This window comes from Schistocerca piceifrons, chromosome 9, assembly GCF_021461385.2.
Source record: "Schistocerca piceifrons isolate TAMUIC-IGC-003096 chromosome 9, iqSchPice1.1, whole genome shotgun sequence".
Classification (NCBI taxonomy): Eukaryota; Metazoa; Arthropoda; class Insecta; order Orthoptera; family Acrididae; genus Schistocerca; species Schistocerca piceifrons.
This window is the reverse complement of record NC_060146.1, coordinates 205,477,547-205,487,039: the sequence shown is the minus strand read 5'-3', so window position 1 is coordinate 205,487,039 and position 9,493 is coordinate 205,477,547. Positions and strand designations below refer to the sequence as shown.

Sequence of the window (9,493 nt, the reverse complement as noted above, 5' to 3'; positions counted from 1 at the left end):
TGCCGACTGGTCCTAGTAAGTTCGAGTTATTGTTCGTTTCGTTCGTTGCGCACACCCGTCCTAGATCTGTTTCAAACCTATTTTCAATTCTTGACTTCTGGTTCTTTTCGTATTCTATTCACCGTCCACGACCGGTCATTAAAATGTATTTTATAATACGTAAATTACATAAAAATTGCATGATATGTAACACATACATCTTTTCAGGCAACAAAAGGTCATATCAGCTTACTTCACTATTTTGACAAACAGCAGAAGAAATGCTTATAAAAAGGCAAGTTGTTTTGTTATTACACGTGCAAAGGAAGTCGGCAAGGCACGCACGAATGGCCATTGTCACTGTTTTTTTTTTATCCTTGGTAAAACAGCTTGCTCATCATTACGGAAGGCAGACCGACTTACAACCGAATGAAGCCCACGCTCCATAATCGAGTGTCTGGTGTCACATTTTGTGAAGAGAATACGATAACTTCTACAATATTATTTCAGTGGTACAGGGTGGCGCACGAAAAATCGGCCCCGAGTACTGGACTGCTCATTGTGGCCCACCGGTCGTCATCTATTGTTTCGAAGTTGTTCTTTGCATTAGCTTATTTGGTATTTCTTCACTGCCTAATTATTACATGTTTATCTATTCTGCTTGCAGCGGTCAACAAATCGCGCGTAATTGGCGAGTAGTCTGTACTCGGGGTCGGTTTTTCGTGCGCCGCCATATATTATTTCACTGCGATCAGCCACATAACGCTACAGTTGGCTAAACGAGAGGTTTTGGAGAATCACTAAAATTACTTCTACAAGGTTTCTGTAATGAATGAAAACTCTGTACTTCAGGCGGCTTCCATCTGTAGTCACCTATGCTCCTAATATTCAGTTTTTCCTAAGAACCATATACCATGCACGTATGAACGGTGAACGAGTAAAACTGAACGGTTCCCAAAAAAGAGCGATCACCAGTGAACTAGTTCCCAAGGATGAGCGAGTTTTCCCATCTCTATTCTATATCTCATGCAACTTCTGTCTTTATTTGTGTTTCCAAACTTCACTTTATTTTTTGTGCGCCAGATATCTGTCAGAATCTTTCGTTTCCCGTCTTTCGACAAGAGAGAGGTTTTCCTCCGCTTAATAATCGTCTCCGTTGCATATAACAAGATATGTCCGACTGCAGGCACGCAATATCCCAATCTGGTGTTCCTCGAAATATTCTTGTCTGCGTACTTTGTCTCTGACGTATCGTCACTTCTGCATCTTCTAGAGTCTGCTTCTACCGCTACTGTTTGTCTGCGATTGCCACTACCAACCTCAGCTGAGAAGCGAGAATTGTGAGAGGAACGACATTTCGCTAAAAATTCTCAAAACAGTATTCTGTCTAGGGTGACAGATGAAGAGGATCAACAGCTTCGATGGCGGAAGGAGGTGAGAATCTGAACGGCAAAGTAGAGGCAGGGGTTTCTCTCATGCCGAACGTGAACATAATGCCACAGTGAATAAGCCACGCTTCCATACAGTAGAGGAAATGCGCCGCATTTCTACTGCAGGGGACCGTATCTAAGTTCTGGCTCTGATTGTATCAAGGATGTAATCCCACTTCTAAATTAATACTTATGCTTGGGAAGTAACCCCGGGGTATAAAACAGAGTGTACATTCGCAGCCACTTCTCATATTTTAAATACATTATCAGTGATAGCGTGTCAGTGGATCGGAAGCCATGAAGTGTTGTGCGTTTAAGACAACAGAGGAAACGTTTAAAGAAAAAATACTCGTAACACTGTTTGTACTCCCATTCGTTCATTAGTATTAAACGATTTCACGTGCATGCTATAAGATCTGCAGTAGTTACGTGTAACTAGTAGGAAATCTCCACCCGCTGCCCTAACTGCGCAACGAGCCGCGTAGTACTGCATGAAGGCACTTCCACATTGTGATCACGCTGATGGCAAAACGGCTTTCTTTGACGTTCATTTTCTACCGAAAATATCCACTGCCCGAAACTCTGCTAGAAACGTCTCTACACTGTTAACTTACAAGGAATTGCATTGTGGTGGCCGGACTTCGTTTCACCCCATTTATTTGCTTGGGTGAAGAAAGCCTAGGGAAACCAGACGGCGGCAACATTTTTGTAACTGCGGAGTGAAGTTACGTAAGACCGCCTACCGGTCGCTCGTCCGCATAGCAACGCTTCCACAGCGCAGAGCGGCGTTGTGTCACCCGCCGCGCCGGGACAAAACAACTCGTAATGTGTGTTTGACGCCTGTGAGCGGTTTTCCCGGAAAACAAACAAAACCAACAGCGTCTCTTTCTCTTTCTCTGTCGTGTATGCTTCCAGTAAATAGTCAGTAAATAGTTAGGCTTTGTTTTATACGGCTATGTCACTGAAAGAGACGAGGTATCAGAGATCTTTAGGCGCAAAATCATACAAATGATAGGAGACACTAAACTCAATAGGAGAAAAAAAACACTTCCACCCAAAAGGTTTGTGCTGCTGCCATCCTTTGTGACTCCTAAGCTTCTGTCAGTATACACTGTCTCACAAACAAATTGAAGCGTGCTGGAGGGGAACAGGAAAGGAAATCAAACTTCACCCTTCCAGAGCGCATATGACCTCATTTCTATTACAGTATCAAGTGAAGTTCACAGACAACTCGACAGTGTGAGTCCTCTTACGATCGCTGCAGGATTCATGACGCTCCGCCCCTTCTGTCCTAGATGCATCCACTGATTCGGTTGTGAAGTGTGCCACGCAGCAGCTGATTCCTCTTGTGAGGCACGTCCTCCATGTCCTGAACACTTGCGGTGCCACACCAAAGTCGGCCACGCATATCGATACCACAGACATCAGCGACGCCTCCATGCAATCTGCAACATATGGAAGAGGCTGAACAAGAGCCCCCCTCCCCCCTTCTGTTAGCATCTTGTCGCTCTTACATGGAGGTCAGTATAGAACCGAGTGTGGAAGTGCTCAGCCCCAGTTCGTGACGTCAGCTGAAGCAGTCAACACCATCATGTAGAGCTAAAGAGTTATTCAAGCCTCAGACGGAAATGCACTATTGTAAATGTTGAACATTATGCTTCATGAGCAGAGTTTGCGATTGTGTGCAACAAGTGATTCTTTAGTTGTCAATAAACCACTCCGTCTTGAGGCCACAAGTGGCCCATCGGGACCATCCGACCGCCGTGTCATCCTCAGCTGAAGATGCGGATAGGAGGGGTCTGCAGTCAGCACACCGCTCTCCCGGACGTTTCGTGGTTTTCTTTGACCGGAGCCGCTCCTAATCGGTGGAGTAGCAACCTCAATTGGCATCACGAGGTTGAGTGCACCCTGAAAATTGGCAACAGCGCATGGTGGCCCGGATGGTCACCCATCCAAGTGCCGGCTACGCCCGACAGCGCTTAACTTCGGTGATCTGACGGGAACCGGTGTAACCACTGCGGCAAGGCCGTTACCCTTCAGTAGTCAATGACAGTTGCAGTCCTGAGGCAATGAATTGCATCAAGTTAAGTAAATCTTTCTGTGATTCACGTAAAAAAGTGAAGTAATACACTGAAGACCAAAAAAACTGGCACACCTGCCTAATATCGTGTAGAGACCGTGCGAGCACGCAGAAGTGCTGCAACACGACGTGGCATGGCCTCGAATAGTATCTCCAGAAGTGATGGAGGGAATTGAAACCATGAATCATGGATGACTGTACATAAATCCGTAACAGTACGATGGGGTGGAGCTCTCTTGTGAACAGCACGTTGCAAGGCATTCCCGATATGCTCAATTATTTCCGTGTCTGGGGAGTTTGGTGGCCAGTAGAAGGGTTCAAACTCAGAACTGTATTCCTGGAGCCACTCTGTAGCAATTCTGGACGTGTGGGGTGTCGTATTGTTCTGCTAAAATTGCCAAGGTCAGTCGGAACGCACAATGGGTATGAATGCATACAAGTGATCAGACGGGATTCTTACGTACGTGTCACCTTTCAGACTCATGTCTAGACCTATCAGGGGCCCCATATCACGCCAACTGCACGGGCCCCCACCATTACAGAGCCTCCACGAGCTTGGACAGCCGCTGCTGACATGCAGAGTCCACAGATTCGTGTGGTTGTCTCCATACTCGTACACGTATATCCGCTCTATACAATCTGAAAGAGACTCGTCTCACCAGGCAACATGTTTCCAGTCATCAATAGTCCAACGTCGGTGTTGACGTGTCCAGGCGAGGAGTAAAGCTTTGTGTCGTGCAGTCTCCAAGGGTACACGCGTTGCCCTTCGGCTCCGAAAACCCATATCGATGATGTTTCGTTGAATGGTTCGCACGTTGACACTTGTTGATGACCCAGCATGGCAATCTGCAGCAATTTGCGGAAGGGTTGCACTTCTGTCACGTTGAACGATTCTCTTCAGTCGTCGTTGGTCCCATTCTTGGATTACGTTTTTCCGGCAGCAGCGATGTCGTTAACTTGATGTCTTACCAGGTTCCTGGTATTCACTATACAGTCGTGAAATAGTCGTAAGGGAAATTCGCCACTTCATCGATACCTCGGAGGTGCTCGCTCGTGCGTCGGCTATAGCAGCACGTTCAAACTCACTTAAGTCTTGATAACCTGCCATTGTAGCAGCAGTAACCCATCTAACAACTGCGTGAGGCGCTTGCTGTTTTATATAGGCGTTGCCGAACGCAGCGCCATATTCTACCTGTTTACATATCTCTGTATTTGATTACGCATGCCTACACCAGTTTCTTTGGCGCTTCATTGTATTTCGTCTGTTGTAGTCTCATAGAGGTATCTCCCTGAGCTATCAAAGAACCCACAGTTCTGTCTAGACGACTGTAATTTCGTCTCGTCATAACAGCACACATATTCTATTGGGAACAAACCTATGGAATCGTTGGAGTATGTGAACACAACGCAGAAACTTTACAGAGTCCCGTGCCGTGCATGGACAAGCATTGTGCTGTTGAAAAATGGCTCCACGATACCGACACACGTGCGGTTACTCATGAGGATACCAGATTTCCTTGATGTACTGCCGTGTAGTCAGAGTTGTTCCAATCTCCACCACTCGTGACGTGACCTCGTACCCGGTGACTGTCTATACCGGGAGGCCTGGAAAAACACCGCATTCCCTTCTGCAAACCACTGGAAGAATGAAGAGGTCGCCACCATACTCGTCGACGATGGTGTGCGATCCGTCGGTGAACACACTGCGAGTCCATTCATCAGCAGTCCTTGCTTCCCCGTCACAGCATCACTGCAAATCAGTGGCGGATCGGGTTTCAACATCTTGCACGACCTTTCGAACGTGAGAATGGCCACCACCCGTTGGGTTCCGCGACTGCCCATACCCTCGAAAAAGCCCCTCTAGCCGAGGCAGCATCGGAACTGTTGTAGCTGTCATACCAGTCCAGAAGACTTCTTCCACTGCTTAACCGCCGTGCACGAGTGCCGGGTGTACAACTGTGACCAGACCACAGACAGAGGAGCAAAGCGAGCAGTGGAAATATGTGGAATCACCACCGCCGAAAAAGGCAAAGACTACACCGTCATCAGGAAGATATTGATGCGTGTTTTATTGGACTGCAGTGTTGCGATACCGGCAGGGAGAGGTCCCCAGCGGTGCCGTCGACTTTCTGATGCCACACAGCGCTGTAGGTTAAGGTCCCAGGCATCACACCTTGCCGAGCCTTCGTTTGCGAGAAATCGACGAAACATGTTTCGGGATTCCGTTTGACGCGTTAGAACTTCAAAAAAAGGAGTGTTACACAGAGTGGTTATCTAGTGTAACGATTAAAGTACACAAAAGGTTGTGGTTTCGAGTCTCTTCAAATGCTTTCAAATTCATTCTTAAATCTTTATCAAAATGAGTTTGACCATTATTTTTATTTAGTTGACTGGTTGAAATGTGACAGAGAAACAGAAATAGGAAAAAATGTGTACAAGTTAACTGCGGGAAAGCAAAGTCAATGCGATTAAGATTTAAAAATAAAAGATTTCAAAGCAGTTGACGAAATTCGAACACACAACCTTTCGCATGTGAGAGGACTGTACTTTGATCGTTACGCTACACAACCACCCTGCGTAACACTCCTTTCTTAAAGCTATAACACATCGTGCGAAATTCCGAAATACTTTTAGCTGATTACTCACAGGCGAGGGCCCAGCAGGGTGAACGGCTGCAAGGTGTGATACCTGGGAGGTTAACCTACATCGCTGTAGAGGTGGTTTCAAAAAGGCAGTTCCACCGCTGGTGGTCTCTCTTTGTCGGAGATTATGCTTGCGAGGGGCAGACCGGCGACCAAGCATCGAGGTAATCCGCCCAAGGTTCCCCCCCCCCCCCCCCCCTCAGCCACACCTGATCCTTCTTTGGTCCACTCCTATACAGAGGTGCAGAATGGCTCAAAAGCCCGTTAATATTTGAAAATGTACTAATTCACTGAGTAATGTGGGTAGAGAGGTAAAATTTGACGTACGCTCCTGAACTGTGAATTTATTTTCAAAACCTTTTCTTAAGAATTTACTTTATTTACTAGCGATTCATCAAGAACATTAACACATTTCATCACCCTATGTGAGCTTGGAAATAGTTGCTAGTGGATAACTGATGAAAACAAATTTGTCCAACAAATGCAAATTTTATTCCTAAGAGCCTTTTTTTAAAAAAACAGATTTAAAATTATAATCAGAAAATACCCTTTAAATATCAAGTTACAATTTATTCAGAGGCAGAAAGAACAAAGTAATAACAGTACGAGCTTTCGGGCTGAGAATCTTGCCGCTCCCTTTTGACACGGCCGTAGTTACGACCGCTCACAACAACCTCTGAAAGACTACACTGGTGTAAATCTGCAACATACCAGATTACTTTGAACTAAAAATTTTAACAACTCACACAAGCACATAAACTATGCACCCCGTAGGAGGGATGGAAATGGTACAAAACACTCACATAAAAAAATTACTTGCCACCGAAAGTGCAACTTGGTTTTAAAGATGGAAAATTTATATATTAAAATGACCATTTAAATAAAAACAAATGTAATGCAATCTTACATAAAATAAACCGACATGCTCTACATTACACATATACCGCCTCTCAAGATAAAAACATATTTCAGGAATTCGGCCTTTACACCTTAAGCAATAAATTCGTTAACACCGAATCCGACAAACATGACAGAGGCACCTATTAACGTACGGCCGGCCGGTGTGGCCATGCGGTTCTAGGCGCTTCAGTCTGGAACCGCGTGACCGCTACTGTCGCAGGTTCGAATTCTGCTTCGGGCATGGATGTGTGTGATGTCCTTAGGTTAGTTAGGTTTAAGTAATCCTAAGCTCTAGGGGACTGATGACCTAAGATGTTAAGTCCCATAGTGCTCAGAGCCATTTGAACCATTTGAACCGATCGTCTGTTGGAGGGGTATCCATCCTGCAGCCTGCGGGCCGAATGCGACCCAAGCGGAGTATCAAAGCGGTCCAAGAACTGAACACCTGTCACGCGATCGATAAAAAAATTCAATAAAATTCCGATTATGTAAAGTTACGATGTATTGAATATTTTCAATATCAAACGCCCGCCAGGCGATACTATTCACACAGCGGCCCATCGCGGTTGTTTTTTTTCTGTTATTGCGTTAAGTAAAGCCCAAAAATACTGGGCTTCTTCCAGTGTGGCCAATGTAAATTAATAGGCTGGACAAAAGTAGGATCCACTAATGACTGACGTAGTGGGTTGTTATGTATCATATTGTTCATTGAAATAAAGATTTTATTTTAAGTAGAATGAAAGTAATAGATTGGACATCCATGGTGTAATGAGTACAGAATATGGATTGAGAGTAAATCGAATAAAGACGAAAGTAATGAGAAGTAGCAGAAATGGGAACATTAACAGGCTTAATATCATAATTGGGGAACATGAAGTAAATGAAGTTAAGTAATTCCGGTACCTAGGCAGCAAAATAATCGATTACAGATGGAACGAGGAAGACATAAGAAGCAGGTCAGCACTGGCAAAAACGGCATTCCTAGTATCAAACGTAGGTCTTAATTTCAGGAAGAAATTTCTTGGAATGTACATTTGGAGCCCAGCGATGTATGGTCGTGAGACGTGGACTGTTGGAAAACCGGAACAGAAGAGAATCGAAGCATTTGAGATGTGGTGCTACAGACCAATGTTGAAAATTAGGTGGACTGATAAGGTGAGGAATGGGGAGGTTCTGCGCAGAATCGGAGGAAAAAGGAATGTGGGGAAAACATACACAAAGAGAACGGACAGTTTGATGGGACATCTGTTAAGACATCAGGAAATGACTTCCATGGTTCTGGACGGAGCTGTAGAGGGGAAAAACTGTAGAGGAAGACAGAGATTGAAATACATGCAACAGATAACAGAGGACGTAGGATGCAGTTGCTACTCTGTGATGATGAGTTTGGCAAAGGATGGGAATTCGTGGCGGGCCGCATCAAACCAGTCAGAAGACGGATGAGTCAGAATGCTAGTGAAGCGCCATTTGTTGCTAATTTTGTGCACTTACTTTTGGTTTCAATAGAATCCCGTGTCCTTTCAAGCACGTGTGTCAATTTTTACCTCTCCATCCACATTATTCCGTGAAGTACAAAATTTTGAAATGCTTAAGGACTTTCGGGTCACGCTGTATATTGTTGACATGCCAGCCGGTGACCTGTTCCCGTCTCCACGGATGAACAAGCCGTTGTGTGGCGGGCCTTTTCACAATAACGACGAGGCGATTTTGGATGTGGATCGTTTCTTTAAGGGGGGGAAACAACATTAGGAGGCTGTTTGATTTTTTTGGATTTTTTTCGATGGGAAGAATTTAATCAAATTTTGACATCATTTTATTCGTATTTAGAACAGTTTTTGAGTAATTTGAGCGAAAAACACACACACACACACACACACACACACACACACACAGACACAAAGCTATGCTGTGGTGTCCGCTGAAGGTTATGAGTATAGTTCTCCAATTGCGCGGCTGTGTAGCCGTTCCGATTTTCATCTGTAATCAGACAGATTTTGACTTCACATTAATAACTTAAATTTCTGAGAATATTAACCTGAATGGAAGTGAAAATAATGAAAATTAAAAATTTTGCAGGCGTTGGAACAATTTACTTCGATTTTCACGATTTCTTTCTCTAATTATGCATAAAAAATATCCTTAAAATCATGATATCATCTCACAAGTTGGTTCATATAATTTATAATTTTATAAAGAATCATACTATCAATTTTCATAGTGATCGGTTCTGTACTTTTTGAGTTAGACTGCACGCAGATTTCGAGATAAACGCGTTTGAAAAATTAATTCTCGGAAACCAGAAATTCAAGGAAGTTAACAATAATGTAAAATGCTTACCGATTAATCTGCGATTCTAGCACCATATAGTAATCCTCCTACTTCCTCTTAGGCTTCGTTTTGCGCTTGCAGCAGTGCTTTCCGAGCTTTGCGACTTTCCTTCGATTCCAGTGAACTACGTCGAT

General features: G+C 44.4%; 1 pseudogene; it reads right to left on the bottom strand.

The window, feature by feature from the left end:
• Positions 1–3,325: 3,325 nt before the first annotated feature.
• On the bottom strand, positions 3,326–3,443 carry LOC124717659 (annotated as a pseudogene).
• Positions 3,444–9,493: the final 6,050 nt, after the last annotated feature.